Source organism: Schistocerca piceifrons, chromosome 7 (genome assembly GCF_021461385.2).
Source record: "Schistocerca piceifrons isolate TAMUIC-IGC-003096 chromosome 7, iqSchPice1.1, whole genome shotgun sequence".
Classification (NCBI taxonomy): domain Eukaryota; kingdom Metazoa; phylum Arthropoda; class Insecta; order Orthoptera; family Acrididae; genus Schistocerca; species Schistocerca piceifrons.
The window spans coordinates 318,534,676-318,551,235 of NC_060144.1; the positions used below are offsets into that span (position 1 = coordinate 318,534,676).

Below are 16,560 nucleotides of genomic sequence, written 5' to 3' on the forward strand. Positions count from 1 at the left end.
TTACCGGCTCCCATTGTCTCTCCCACAGCTTAGCACGTACAGTATATTTTCCTATCAAAGCTGTTGGCAACCGTACCGTTTACTACGTCATTGATGTACTGTACCAAAACTACCGAACCGTAATTTTGGTAGAGCACAGCTCTGTCTGTGCCCTATCAGTCTGAGTTCGAAGTAAATCTCATATTGATGCGTGATAACAGTTACTAAATGTTTGCATAGCATATATCTGAGAATATCTGAGACGGGGCGTGACTACTGCAACACGACTCTACGGGCTACCAATACTTTTCGCTGCAATTTTATTTTCGATGTACACTCCTGGAAATTGAAATAAGAACACCGTGAATTCATTGTCCCAGGAAGGGGAAACTTTATTGACACATTCCTGGGGTCAGATACATCACATGATCACACTGACAGAACCACAGGCACATAGACACAGGCAACAGAGCATGCACAATGTCGGCACTAGTACAGTGTATATCCACCTTTTGCAGCAATGCAGGCTGCTGTTCTCCCATGGAGACGATCGTAGAGATGCTGGATGTAGTCCTGTGGAACGGCTTGCCATGCCATTTCCACCTGGCGCCTCAGTTGGACCAGCGTTCGTGCTGGACGTGCAGACCGCGTGAGACGACGCTTCATCCAGTCCCAAACATGCTCAGTGGGGGACAGATCCGGAGATCTTGCTGGCCAGGGTAGTTGACTTACACCTTCTAGAGCACGTTGGGTGGCACGGGATACATGCGGACGTGCATTGTCCTGTTGGAACAGCAAGTTCCCTTGCCGGTCTAGGAATGGTAGAACGATGGGTTCGATGACGGTTTGGATGTACCGTGCACTATTCAGTGTCCCCTCGACGATCACCAGTGGTGTACGGCCAGTGTAGGAGATCGCTCCCCACACCATGATGTCGGGTGTTGGCCCTGTGTGTCTCGGTCGTATGCAGTCCTGATTGTGGCGCTCACCTGCACGGCGCCAAACACGCATACGACCATCATTGGCACCAAGGCAGAAGCAACTCTCATCGCTGAAGACGACACGTCTCCATTCGTCCCTCCATTCACGCCTGTCGCGACACCACTGGAGGCGGGCTGCACGATGTTGGGGCGTGAGCGGAAGACGGCCTAACGGTGTGCGGGACCGTAGCCCAGCTTCATGGAGACGGTTGCGAATGGTCCTCGCCGATACCCCAGGAACAACAGTGTCCCTAATTTGCTGGGAAGTGGCGGTGCGGTCCCCTACGGCACTGTGTAGGATCCTACGGTCTTGGCGTGCATCCGTGCGTCGCTGCGTTCCGGTCCCAGGTCGACGGGCACGTGCACCTTCCGCCGACCACTGGCGACAACATCGATGTACTGTGGAGACCTCACGCCCCACGTGTTGAGCAATTCGGCGGTACGTCCACCCGGCCTCCCGCATGCCCACTATACGCCCTCGCTCAAAGTCCGTCAACTGCACATACGGTTCACGTCCACGCTGTCGCGGCATGCTACCAGTGTTAAAGACTGCGATGGAGCTCCGTATGCCACGGCAAACTGGCTGACACTGACGGCGGCGGTGCACAAATGCTGCGCAGCTAGCGCCATTCGACGGCCAACACCGCGGTTCCTGGTGTGTCCGCTGTGCCGTGCGTGTGATCATTGCTTGTACAGCCCTCTCGCAGTGTCCGGAGCAAATATGGTGGGTCTGACACACCGGTGTCAATGTGTTCTTTTTTCCATTTCCAGGAGTGTATTTTTCTATGAATAGAATTTTGTACATAAGTGCGCTAGTGTTCATATGATGAAATATTTCGCCATTGTTAAGTTAAATAAACTTTAGTTGTAAGCAAGTGCAAGTAGACACGCTGACTTAGTCAGAGCGCTACGATATTCTCAGAGATTAGGCTGAAGTGACAGTTTCATTATCGCTGGGCGCGCTAGCCGTTCAGTACAGTGCAGAGGAGAACGTAGAAGAGAGTTGAGAAATGGCTGATAAATGGTCATAACACAGGGATGCTGAAGTAAGTAATGACTCGGTGAATGATCGGGTGTGGACTGGAGAAGTAAACGGCACTAAACTGGAACAGTATAATCAACGCAAGAGGATGTAAATCAGCATGAAAAGTGCTATGGGCCCGATTAGTTTTGTTACGGATCTACAAGAAGAAGAGCCAGTGTCACACATTATCAACGAACAATGTCTCACATTGCACCGATGTCATCTCAACGTGAAGTAACATCCAACTAATTACTTGGTCTGACTTGTATACGGCTAATCATCGTCATAGTTCATTTTCGTCTCTGAATAACACCGAGCTATACTAAAGTGTTGACCGTCCATTTTACCCAACATAGAATACCTAAGCTTGCACAGGATAGAGTAGCATGGAGAGCTGCATCAAACCAGTCTCAGGACTGAAGACCTCAACAACAACAACAGAATACCTAAACAGGATCCATCCTATCTTTTACTGGTTGAGAAATTACTGATTGAGAAATTATTGAAGTGTTTTATCAAAGAAATAGTAGTAATTAAAATTTCAATAATTAGCAAGACTACAATTAACAGAAATGCTCAATTCTAATGACTAGTAATTTGAAAGACAGTACTTAACCCAGCAAGATTCAGTAAAAGATGTTTTTTTCATGAATAAGAAAGTTTTCAGTTTTACGCAACTGCAATTAGCCAGAAATGTTTGCTAACGTCTTGAGCAAATAATAGCAGTCACTGCACAAGGTAAGTAGCAGTAATTGTTAACGAATAGTAATAAAAGTTGAAGTGCATGAAACGAACAAGTCAGTAAAATTATAGCACCAATTTTGCCATTCTTTTACAATCGAAATTTTGACTTTGCAAATAACATAACTGTAACTCACAGGAAAGTGATTACTGAATTTTGAATTTTCCTTTATCGTCGACATTGCTGCAAGTACTGAGCATTGGCGATTCGGTCATAAGTGCACCTACAGTTCATAGATTTCATTTATCCTTCGAATTAGACGCCTTTTGCGCACAACAGGGAACTTCAGGCAACGGTTCATTGAAGTCCTAATTAACCGGAAGTGTAGGGGGTAGTTATATTACCACGCCGATATTTACCTATCTGGGTGTGGGATACCGCCTAAAAACCATTTTCCGGTTGGCCAGCTCAACCAGCCCGCTTCGTTAATTCGCCTCGGCTGCCTCGCTCTCCGTGTCCCGGAAGCAAGCACGTTTGTGCTCTCAGCTGTCCGGACGGGTACTCTTTCAAAAGAACACGTCCGAAAATTTGAGAAGCACATATGTTTCTCAGTTAACGTAGCAACAGTCTCTCACAACTTTCATAGCATCAACACCTACAAAATATAAAAATCGGAGGTTGCACTCAGCTTCTCACTAAGCACTACGATTATAGCGCTGGCCTGCAAACTATGGGTTAACAGCATTCAAATGAGAGGAATACTGTTTTTTTCAAGTCGTTTCCTCGTATGTTAAGGAAGTCAGTTTTTTCCGCTTTTGTTCCTTACTGGGGACGGGGCGGGGTGTTCTTTAGCTATTTTATCTACCTTTACTCAACTTCTTGTGGTTTGTTTTTGTATATGTGGATTCACAAACCACTCCAGATTGGTTGTTAACAGTTGGTAGGTCAGCCTGTACCGATGCACATCAACCTGGCTCGAATGTTGCCAGTCGAACCACAAGACCTTCCACGTGAAAAAGCCCTCCCACAAGCAGCTGCGAAGTATTCTGTTCTGAGTGTAGCTTGTTAGTTCTAGAATTCTTTGTTATTTTCGATCCTCTTAAGAGGAGAACACGGCAAATACCATACCCGATTTCCCAGAAACTTCTCTGAGTGGAAGAGGGATCCAAATAATCGAACAACTGAGTGGGCTTATTCGTAGATACTCCGCAATTTCTGAGAACACGACGGTCAAAGTTTTCAACGATATTCAGATGACTTATAGATTACGATAATCTCAGCCGAAATAGTGGCACAGTGGCTAGCGTCACAGCTTCTTAATTTTGCACCCCGAGTTTAAACCCGATTTTCTTTTTACCAATCCGTGTCCGTAGAAGGTTACTACTCGAATGTTTCTTGTCAAGTTAGGGGGTACAAGGGCATTATATTAATCGTCAAATTACAACTGGGTTTCACAATAGGTATCATACACGTGTGTACGGTGTTTACAGGGATTACGAACTTTTTAAACAATCGTATTCTTACATTTCATTCTCATATCAATTCTTACATTATTCTTACATTTCGTTCTTATGTTTATTCTTCAGGAAGATTTGGTGCAGTCTCTTGAATGGTACCGATCGTAGAAAAATTCTAAATATAGAGATTCCGAACGCCACGAACATCGCACAGTGACATTTCTTTGTACGAAACTCATTCGGGAAAGAAACGTCGCTAACATTTATGAGGATTTCGCATGTTGGTAATAATTTCGCGGCAAACCACGCATAATGGATCACCTTACCGAAAACTAGAGCTTGCAGTTGATTGTGAATCGAGGTACACCTCAGGATTTTCACCGCAAACAATTTCAAATAATTTTCTCATCCATTTATTGCTGTTTCTCTTAAATTTATTTACCAGACATACTATTAGTAGACGAATAAGGACAACGTTATTTCAATATATGTTGGAAAACATTCGTGTAGTTGTCATCTCTGGACATGGGTAGAGAATTGAAAAACAAAAAATTAAAATAATTATCAGATTTCCAACATACGGGGCAGAATATATAAAACATTCTCGGTATTCTTGCCGCGTCAGTTCTGGATAAAATCTCGATCTTTCGGCGATTACCTCCATCGTCATCGTCAGGAGCTGACTGTCTTCACTGCTGCTATGGTAGCCTCTATATAGCCCGAAGACGGCTTCTGATTGGTCGGCTTATGATTGGTCGGCGATTACGTGCTGCTGTCTCAGATGGTGTCACTGTGTGCGCCGGTGGCGCCACCGCTTCCGTTTGAATGCAAACCTGGGAAGGAACGTCTCTGCTGCTTCTCTGCATCAAGCGCTCGTTTCCACGCACAGCTCAGATGGTATCCGCTATCGCGGTTAAAGTTCTTTTGTCTCATTCTTATTTCAACAGCCTTCTTAATAACAGAATGCCAGTACGCGGAGGCATGGGACAGAATTTTAGTTTCATCGAACAATATTTTCTGTTTGTTCGTGAGGCTGTGCTCCGCAATTGCCGATTTCTCCAGTTCTCTATTTTTAATATGGCGTTGGTGTTCTGCACAGCGGTCGGAAACGGTACGAATCGTCTGATCTATATAATTGCTTCCACACTCACAGGGTATATTATAAACACCGGGGACCCTGAGGCCGAGATTGTCCTCAACAGGGCGCATCATCTCCTTAATTTTCTTAGGAGGACGAAAAATCGGTCTTATACCTCGTCTACGCAGGACTCTTCCTATTTTGCTGGAAATCGCGCCACAAAAAGGAAAAACCGCAATCGGTGTTTCATCCTGTGAGGTTGCAGCATTTTCACGTTTCCTTCTTTTGGAGAACGCTGCCTTTATATCATGTGCACCATAGCCATTCTTTCGGAACACATTCTTCAGATGGTTAATCCCGGACCTTAAGTGGTCCTCGTCAGAAACAGTTTTGGCTCTGTATACCAACGTGTTCAAAACGGCTCTCTTCTTAGCAGGATGATGAAACTCTGTGCATTCGGGTATAAATCGGTATGCGTCGGCTTACGGTATACAGAGTGCCTAAGACGCCCGTCCGCCTGTCGTTGTACTAAAACGTCTAAGAAAGGCGGTCTACCTTCTTTCTCCATCTCGACAGTGAACTGGATGTTCGAATGTATGCTGTTCATGTGTTCCATGAATTGTTCGAGAGCTTCTGCGCCGTGTGGCCAGATCAGAAATGTATCGTCAACGTAACGATAAAATAAGGATGGACGGAGGGGAGCCGAATTTAATGCACGTTCTTTAAAATTCTTCATAAAAAAGTTAACCAGTAATGGAGACAACGGAGAGCCCATCGCTGTACCGTCTGTTATTTCATAAAATTTGTTACCATACAAGAAGTAGGTGGTCGTCATCATGTGCCGGAACAACTTTATAGTTTCAGGAGGAAAAAGATCCGCCAGCATTTTCAAAGTGTCCTCCACAGGAACTTTTGTGCATGGAAACGAGCGCTTGATGCAGAGAAGCAGCAGAGACGTTCCTTCCAATGCTTACGTTCAAACGGAAGCGGTGGCGCCACCGGCGCACACAGTGATACCATTTGCGACAGCAGTACGTAATCGCCGACCAATCAGAAGCCGTCTTCGGGCTATATAGAGGCCACTACAGCAGCAGTGAAGACACAGACTCCTCTCTGGCCGGACATTGGGGTTGCACCCCTCTACCATCCTCCACACCTACAAATCCTTAATCCATCCCATCCTCTGTTATGCCAGTCCCACCTGGATATCTGTCCCCCCCCCCCCAAATTCTATAAGTCCCTCCAGATCCTTGAGCGCCTTGCCTTCCGTATACGCCTCCCGTCCCCCGCGCGGATCCTCTATGACCTCATTCCTTTCCCCCATCTGCTCCTATTCCTCGAACATATCGCATCCTCTACACCTCCCACTGCCTTGATCCCCCTCATCCCCTGGTTGCTCCTCTCCTCTCCCATCCCCGCCCCCAGCCACGTCTTCACTGTTATGTACTCCCTACCCTCCATCTCTACACCGTTCATCTCCTCTCCCAAGGTGGCTTCCATCAACTCCCCCTCCCGAATGATGCCCTCTCTCCCTCCATTTATCCCTCCTATCAACTCTGATCCTCACTCAGCCTCCTTTCCTTTGTCCTTTTCCCGGGCTCCCTCTCCCCCCTCTTCCATCCTCTTTTTTCCCCAGCTCCCCTCTCTCTGCCCCCTTCTCTCCCCCAAGTCATTTTGCATTTCCCTCCTCTGCCTTTTCTCATTCCCTCTTGCGTCTGCCCTGCCCCTCTTCCCCCTTATGAGTCCTCTCCCTCCTTGCCCCCCCCCCTTTTTCGTTTTTTCCTCTCCTCCCTCCTTGTTTTTCCCCCTCCTGCAGTCCCCCCCCCCCCCCACAACTACCCTTGGCTCGGGAGTGTCCTCTTTGTGCCGCCATTTTCGTGCAGTGTTTTACAGTGAGTGTTTTACAGTGAGTGTTCCGTGTTGTGTGTCTTTTGGGAAGCGTTGCGAATGGCCATTATACTGTCGCTGGGTGTGATTTTTTTATGTCTTGCAAACAGAAACCAGACTGTCTCCATGTTTTTTTAATTGTGTGTCTACTATGTTACTTGTCTGATTCCTGTGTGTTTTATTAACATTGCCAACCCCGTTGCTTTCTGTTTTAACTTTCCGCATTTTTACGCCATTTTACACTTTAAGTCACCGTTTTAGGCCTGTTTTTCTTGTTTCTTTTCTTCTTCCGTTTTTAAAAAAAGTCTGTAGGCTGTAGAGCAGCGTACTAAGCTGCTGCCAGCCAGCCCCCTTCGGGGGGAATTGAAAATCAATAAAGAAAAAGAAAAAAAACAGTGAAAACAGTGCGCCCTACGGCGCTCTACGGCAGAAGCATCAATGCCAGGCTGATGCGTCACCGTCTGCAATCGGCTTGCGACGTCCTCGGGGCTTGGGCCACCAAATGGCGGCTCAAGTTTAGCGCAGCCAAAATTCAGGCGGTGATCTTCACCAGAAAGAAGATTCCTGCCGACCTCCAGCCACTCAGCATCATGGGAGGCCCCATCCCATGGTCGAACACCGGACGCTACCTAGGCGTCACTCTGGACCGGCGCCTGACGTGGAAGGCGCACGTCAGGGAAGTAAGGGGTAAAGCGCTTGGCAGATTGCGCTTGTTGTACCCCTTGCTGAACCCAGCGACGACCCTGCCCCCACTCTGTGGCATAACTCTGTACCTGACACTCATCAGGCCTGTGTTAGAGTACCCTTCTGTGGTGTGGGGCAACGCGGCCGACTCGTCCATCTCCAGGCTGCAGACGGTCCAGAACAAGGCGCTTAGGTTAGCGCTTCACCTGCCACGAGACTTCAGCACCGGAGAACTCCAGAGTAGCGGGAGTCCCGCTGCTCAAACATCGATTCCGGCAGGCGGCGCATCGGTTTTACGCGGCCGCCCGGATGTCGGAGAACGAGCTAATACGCAACTTGGGAAACCAAGTGCACTGGCGCCCGACCACAAGGTGGCCAGACCTGGTGCTGGAGTGAAGACACGCCGCAACACGAGCCAGATGCAGTAAAAAGAAGAAACGCAACCGTGAGGAAGATTCCGACGAGAGGACTACTTCAAACTCACCCAGGCAGAAGTAGGAAAGACGTGACCCGCTCACCCTACAACACACCGGAGTACGATGCTACGTGCATTTGCGTAGCGTAGCAGTGAAGACAGTCAACTCCTGACGATGACGATGGAGGTAATCGTCGAAAGCTAGAGATTTTATTCAGAACTGACGTGGCAAGAATACCGAGAATGTTTTATATATAAGTGCCGTCGCGAAAAACTTCGTTCCCATAGGGGGCAGAAGTGAGAAGCCGCGACGCTATTCACTATGCCACACCTTCTGTTGAACTATTTACTCGCTAAAAGACACATAAAGTACCTAAAAAGCTTTGACTAAGCGAAGATTCGGGGAAATCTGGTTATGACACTCGCCGTATTCTGCTCGTTAGTTTTAAGTTAGCTACGAAATTTGGAAACTGATACAGGCGAACAGCGACTAGTTTGGACCGGTGGACAGTATGGGGCATTTTTCTCGTGTCTCTTGGTTTTGCCGCAAAATAGCGGACGCACGCTGTGCTTGCACTGAAGCGCAAATATTACACCACCATTCGCTAGAATTTGAGGGATGAAGCTGTTGAGTTTGTGTCACTAGTGAATTTTATTTATTTTTTCGCGTCGAAGCTGGTGAACGACGTAATTTTTCAGCATCAGATTATGTTAGAGGTAAGATGTAATTTTATCATACTAATATTATTATACAAGTTGCCTAATGTAGAATGCGTGGCAGTAATGAAATTCTGCGCATTCAATTCGGTTCCAGTTTTAATGTGCAATGTCAGTCGAGTTAGTGAACTCAAGACCTCCGGTCTAGATTGCATCCCATAGGTTCCTTCCAGAGTATGCCGATACAATAGCTCCATATTCAACAATCATATACAACCCCTCACTCGACGAAAGATTCGTACCTAGAGATACTAATACTTAAGACACTACACACGATTAACACGCGGAGTTGCAGATCTATATCACTGACGTCGATCCGCTGTGGGGTTTTGGGACAAATACTGTGTTCGAACATTATGAATTACCTCGAACAAATCGATGAATTGACGAATAGTCAGCGAGGATACAGAAAATATCATTCTTGTGAAACACATTTAACTCTTTATTCACAGGAAGTAATGAGTGCTTTCGACAGGGGATCTCCAATACCATATTTCTAGATTTCCTAAAGGCTTTCAATACCGTTCCTGACAAGCGATTTGTAAACAAATTTCACGCCCATGGAGTACCTTCTCAGTTGTGTGACTGGTTTCGTAATTTCCTGTGATATCTAGCGTTCGCCAAGAAAGTGTTACGGGCCCTCTACTGTTCCTAATCTATGTAAACCGTTGAGGAGACAATTTGAGCAGCCTCTTAGATTATATGAAGATGACGCTGTCATTTAACGTCTAGTAAAGTCATCAGAAAGTCCAAACCTATTGCAAAATGATTTAGACAGGATATCTGTATGGTGCGAAAAGTGGCAATTGTCTCTGAATAAAGAAAATGTAAGGTCATCTACATGAGTATGAAAAGAAATCCGTTAATTTTCGGTTACATTGTGAAACACATAAATTTATAGGTTCTCAATTCAACTAAATACCAAGGAATTACAGTTGCGAACAAATTTAAACTGGAACTATCACAAAGATAATTTTGAGGGAAGGCTAACCAAAGGCCGGCCGAAGTGGCCGTGCGGTTAAAGGCGCTGCAGTCTGGAACCGCAAGACCGCTACGGTCGCAGGTTCGAATCCTGCCTCGGGTATGGATGTTTGTGATGTCCTTAGGTTAGTTAGGTTTAACTAGTTCTAAGTTCTAGGGGACTAATGACCTCAGCAGTTGAGTCCCATAGCGCTCAGAGCCAATTTTTGAGCTAACCAAAGACTGCTCTTTATTGGCAGAACACTTAGAAAATGCGACAGGTCTACTAAAGAGCTGCCTGCACACAGCTTGTCCGTCCTCTGCTACAGTATTTCTTTGAGAAATAGGATCTTTACCAGATAGGATAGACGGAGTATATCAAAAAAGTTCAAAGAAGGGCAGCTTTTGTATTATCGCGAAATAGGGGAGAGATTACCACGGAGAAGATGAGCGAATTGGAGTGGCAATCATTAAAACAAACGCGTCTTTCGTAGCTGAGAGATCTTTCCTCGAAATTTGAATCACCTGCTTTCTCCTCCAAATGCAAAAAGATTACGCTGACCCCCACCCACATAGGGAGAAACGATTATCTCAATAAAATGAGAGAAATCAGAGCTCGTACTGAAAGATTTGAGTGTTAGTTTTTCCCACAGGCTGTTCGAGAGTGGAATAGTAGAGAAATAGCTTGAAGGCGGTTCGATGAACCTTCTGCCAGGCACGTAATTGTGAAATACAGAGCAGTCAAGCAGATATAATAAATGTAGAGGTGTCGTTTTGGTTGGGGATCTTCTTTTAGCCATTTAAAACAAAACAAATGTTCAAATAAAAATTATATGCTGCTAGAACTTATTTCAAAACAACCGTAAGAGATTTATACCAATTTTAGCCTAAGTGTTCCGTTATAGACGCCGTTCCCTGGTGTAAAGATATGAACGCTTCTAGTAAAAATTCTTATCGGCGTTATGATCCCCGCTCCAGGACCTAGTACACTATAAGATAAAAAAAAAGGAAAGAATTATCCTGGGCATTTCCAGACACGTCTTCGCTGGTCACCGACACTCATCACTGATGACAATTCTACTCCAATCAATGGGATTCGAGGTCGGAGACGTGTCTGGAGAAGCCCCTCACAGCGGTCCGATACCAACCTGATTGGCGCACGCCGTACGGCCCGATACCCTGGAGAAATGATCCGTGGGGCCATTTATTTTCATAGCGGGACCCCTTTCGTTGTCATCTGCGGCAGTCTTACAGCACAGCGGTACGTCGACAATATTCTACGCCTCTTTTCTTGCTCAGCATGGCAAGCCGTACTGGACTTACATTTCAGCAAGCCAATGCTGTGGCCGAGTGCTTCTAGGAGCTTCAGTCCGGAACCGCGCTGCTGCTACGGTCGCAGGTTCGAATCCTGCCTCGGGCATGGATGTGTGTGATTCCCTTAGGTTAGTTAGGTTTAAGTAGTTCTAAGTCTAGGGGACTGATGACCTCAGATGTTAAGTCCGACAGTGCTTAGAGCCATTTGAACCATTTTTGACGATGCCCGACCGCGCACGACAAGAGTTTCTACTGCCTGTGTTCACGCTGGCCAAATCCTACCTTGGCCAGCAAGGTCGCCTGATTTCTCTCCAACTGAGAACGCTTGGAGCATCATTGGCAGGGCGCTCCAGCCAGATCGGGATTTTGACGATCTAACGCGCCAATTGGAGAGGACATCTAACTATCAATCAATGCCTGGCTGAAGTACTGCTCGCATAAGGGCTAGAGGTGGAGAAACGTGTAATTAGAATTATGTATTAATACCTTCGGCTGCTGACACCTGTTGATATATATCAACGCCTGTCAGCATCCGAGGGCATTTTGATCACAATAGCCATACATCAACACGATATCGACCTTTTCCGCTGTTGGTAAACGGTCCATTTTAACAAGGGTAATGTATCACGAAGCAAATACCGTCCGCACTGGCGGAATGTTACGCCGATACCCAGTACTTATACGTTTGTGACTATTACAGCGCCATCTGTCACAAAGCGAAAATAGTGGTCCAACTAAAACATTCATATTTCTTTACGTACTACACCAATATGTAATAAAAAGTGGGGGCCCTACTTAAAAAAAAAAAAAACTAGTTCATATCCGTTTGACCTATAGCAGCACCATCTAGCGCACCAACCATAGCGCCATCTGGTATCTGTTCTTTCTAACATGTCCGAAAGAACAGACACCATATCCATATAATAAACGTGTTATTGTCTTGCTCAAATAGTGGAGATCTTTCTCTTGACCAAATCATCCAATTTTTCTGAAACTGAAATCATATGTTTGTCTGTAGATCTACATCAGACCTACCGAGTTCCTTCCCATTCGGGTGATTCATTGCTGGTGTGTCGCTTTTTTTGTCTTAGAGTTTATTTTTCTCTGTCATTTATCACATGTTTAACCTCTGTAAATGCCTGTGCTTCGGAGTCTACGTTTAAGGGTCATCCTGTAACTTGCTGGGTACGTCAGTTCGAAAGTCAGAGAAAGGAAGGACATCCCATCTCGCAAACAACCACGTCTAGCAAAGCACTGTGTCCAGAATGAGATTTTCACTCTGCAGCGGAGTGTGCGCTGATATGAAACTTCCTGGCAGATTAAAACTGTGTGCCAGTCCGAGACTCGAACTCAGGACCTTTGCCTTTCAAGGTCCCGAGTTCGAGTCTCGGACTGTGTAATGGTACTTGAATTACGTAACCATTACGGCACCTCACCTCAACCTCTCGATAACAGCAATATTCTACTGCGTTTCTGTAAAATAGTTAACATATTTCTGTGACAACATTCGGATTTGATTTCATTAATGTAGAGGTACTTCGATGCATCGATATGTATACATTGCAATGATATTATTGTTATGTGTATTATATCTTTTGTCACTGTGATCATTGGCGTACTTGTAACTCTGATTTTTGGGCGCATAAGCGGTTATTAGAGAGTCAAGCTTTGGTCGCCATGTTAAAAAGACACAATTTGTAGTTAGTTTATGAAATGTGAACTTTAACAGTGAGGAAGATATTTTCAAGCATGTTTTATATTGTGAAGTGATGTTTCGGAACGAGTTTCGTGACATTGCAACAAAAGTAAGAAAAAAGTAGTGTAACTTAAATTCGGAGTGCCGATTACTTTTTTACATCACCAGTGTCCTAACTTGCAAAAGTTTAATCTTCAAGAATGGTTTATGAAACACATCTATAAAACTTTTGAATATCGCAGAATAACACCTAAGCCTCTTTGCATCCGAGCTTGGAATCATCACTACCTACATTTTCGACGATTGAGCCATGAGCTCACAACGAGACCAGCGTGGGAAACACGAAAAGATGAGTGCCTAGTTTATCCATTATTTCAAGAAATGACTCTATGAACTGTGCTCCCTGCCACATAATATAACTTTGTTGTTGCCCGAAAATGCAATATTTAGCAACGTGAGCAACACTACAATCGTAATTAATTTTGACCTTTGTTGTGGTAGGGTTGTTAGAATCGGCACACGGATTTAATCTGCCAGGAAGTTTCAAAGCATTGTGTGTTCAAACCAACCTTCGGGTTTACTTTAACGGAGGTTACTGTCCGGATGGCTCCAGTAGTTTGTGCTTTGCCTCTAATGAAGTCGCCGGAAAGGTAAGCCGCGACCTTGTTTCCGCTTTTCCTCGAGCGCCTCGCGGGTCGGATGTCGTAAGGCGGCAGCTGTGCAGCACTGTGCGGCGACTGCGCGCCGGCGCGCGTCGCGGTCGATACGTCAGCAGCTGCGCAGCGCGGCGTGGAGGGGAGTTGTGCGGCTCAGAGCCAGTGCGGACGTCCGCGCGAAAAGTTCGCCAGCTGAGCACGACGGCGACCGACGGCGGCGCGCGAGAGCAACACGCAGCAGCAGCCGGCAGGGACGCCGCACCGAACGACGCGGAAACTGCGACTCGCCTCAGGTGAGCAGCCGGTCGGGCTGGCAGGCGCCCACGAAAAGCTCCGCAAATACAGCCGGCAGCGCTCCAAGCACGCGCTCAGCTGCTATAACTGCGCCGCGTCGCACTGTGATAGCGGCGAGCATATCTCAGAGCGACGTCCCCAAGGGCTTTGTTGTGCCTAATCCACCGGCGTCGTATATACGTCTCCAGAGATACTGTTGCACACCATTCTGTATCGACCACGTTGATATTGTTTCACAGCACAGTGCTGACAACTGCACCTCTATGTATAGTTGTGTGCATTATGAATTAGTCTAACACCTGTCTTATGTTTTTCATCTACATCTTACACTGTAAGTACCATATTACATATTCCGCCTTGACTATCATTGCCTTTATTTACCTCACAAGCGTAATTTCGACGTGTGTACCATTCTCAAGTGATAACTCTGGAAGAAGTGCTTCGGCAAGTACATTTTCTTCGTACCAGCCATATTCGCACGTTTCACTTCATCTGCTTAAGAACAAGTAGTTCTCGTCATCTGTTTAAAAATAACACTTGATACAATAAATCCTATCGAATCAGCGTAAATATTGCGCCCCTTTAACTGTTATTTGTCACTTTATTTATTTATTTATTTATTTATTTATTTTTTAGTAACTTTGGTTCGTGCGAATGCAGCCATCTCCGCAGTGGAAAGAAAGACGTTACGACAGTGTGTTTGAGGCGACTTTGGTGTCAGTAATGACGGTACGAATGTAAGAACAAGAGACAGACAGTCGCCGAAATAGTTGTTGTAGTCTTCAGTCCTGAGACTGGTTTGATGCAGCTCTCCATGCGTACCTCAGCGATACAGATAGCCGTACCGTAGGTGCAACCACAACGGAGGGGTATCTGTTGAAGAGGCCAGACAAACGCGTGGTTCCTGAAGATGGGCAGCAGCCTTTTCAGTAGTTGCAGGGGCAACAGTCTGGATGATTGGCTGATCTGACCTTTTAACACTAACCAAAACGGCCTTGCTGTGCTGGTACTAAGAACGGCTGAAAGCAAGGGGAAACTATGGCCGTAATTTTTCCCGAGGGCATGCAGCTTGGAAATAGTACACACACGAAAATCGTGATTGTGAAACAAATGACTGAAGTGACTGTCCAGACCGGCTGTGGTGTCGTTTCTGAAATACCACTAATCCCCACCCCCTGATTCTGTAAAGAATTGAACTCCCATGTACAAAACAGCTTCAAACGTACCATTACTTTACAAATGAAATAATGCGTTAAGTATTTGAAGTTAAACACGTAAGCGAGAAGAGGCTTAGAAAAGGTTTGAAATTATGTTTAAAGTTTGTTGGAAGCCGGTATGTGCTCTCATTATCGAACAACGGATGGGTACCGTCTGAGTAATTTGCACTCCATTCTAAGCAAAAGTTAGTTTTCCACACTTTTCAATGTTTATGACGCCGTACCTCCTGAATCATATGTCGTTCAATGATATAATTTTGCAGGATCATTTAGTGATACATGTGGATACTGTCTGAAAATGTGTCGTGAGAAGAGATAGTTCTAATAAATTATAACCTCTGCCTGATACTGAAGGTTTACTGCATAAGTAGCGAAAATGACATGAGGCACATACTTTACTCCTTTCATTATTTTGTGGAGGGAGTCAGCGATAAAAAGTTTCTGAGAGGTTGGAAATTACGTGTACAGTTTGTTGAAAGTCCTTAAGTGCTCTCATTCTCAAATACTGGATGAATATATATTGGGTAATTAGCGCGCCTTGAGTTACGTTACCTTAAGACATATCACAGTCGATAACCGTAAAACTTGTTTTACTGTGTTAAACCTTTAACATGGGATTACAAGTCTCAATGCGCAATTAAAATTTTTAAAATTCGGTGCGTAATTATATGAAATATTGAAAAATGAATTTTCTGTTGCCTCTGAAAACCTTAGATAGGCCGGCCGTGGTGACCGAGCGGTTCTAGGCGCTTCAGTCTGGAACCGCGTGACTGCTACGGTCGCAGGTTCGAATCCTGCCTCGGGCATGGATGTGTGTGATGTCCTTAGGTTAGTTAGATTTAAGTAGTTCTAAGTTCTAGGGGACTGATGACCACAGATGTTAAGTCCCATAGTGCTCAGAGCCATTTGAACCATTTTTTGAACCTTAGATAGGCAACCTGCAACTGGCGTTAGGTACGATGAAGCGGATTAACGATTTAGTAATATGGACTGCAGATCTAAAGTAAACAAAAAATAAGCCACCGAACGTTGTGTGGTGGAAGGTGCATAGGGTAAAAACTATTAATGCTGTCTCCCCAACCCTCTGGAAACTGTTGTCAGTAGTTGTACGGTATACATTATGTCCCAGGAGGAAAGGTAATTACTCAGGTATAACACAGAGACGACTATTCGAAGCAGAGAAGTTTAATAAAAATGGGCTTTAGAACGCGTTCTTAAAGAACTATGACCACTACTTCATCTTCGATGCTGTGAAACAAATCTCTCCTACTCCATGCTGTTTGCTGTCCATATTTCTGGAAGAGATAATAGTCGTCTAATAGACATGGACTGTCACTTGTTCAGAAGACGACTTGTGTTTTCTGAGTAGCGAAGACGAACAAGCCCTCATAGCTCTTAAGGCATCTCTTTGGAGCCCAGTATTTACTGGATACTTTTTTTCTTTTTTTTGGTCCATACTACACCCTCAAAAAATATGGAAACCAAGGTGCTTGCTGTAGAACAGATTTGATTCACAATAT

At 45.4% G+C, this 16,560-nt stretch overlaps 1 protein-coding gene across 1 annotated transcript in view; it reads left to right on the forward strand.

Annotated features, from left to right (window-relative positions):
* Positions 1-13,670: 13,670 nt before the first annotated feature.
* The window catches only part of LOC124805314, a 231,105-nt gene continuing 228,215 nt past the window's right edge, over positions 13,671-16,560 (forward strand). Inside the window, exon 1 of the mRNA XM_047265829.1 lies at positions 13,671-13,822. The gene's annotated coding sequence lies outside the window, so the exon portion shown is untranslated. The remainder of the gene's footprint in view (positions 13,823-16,560) is intronic.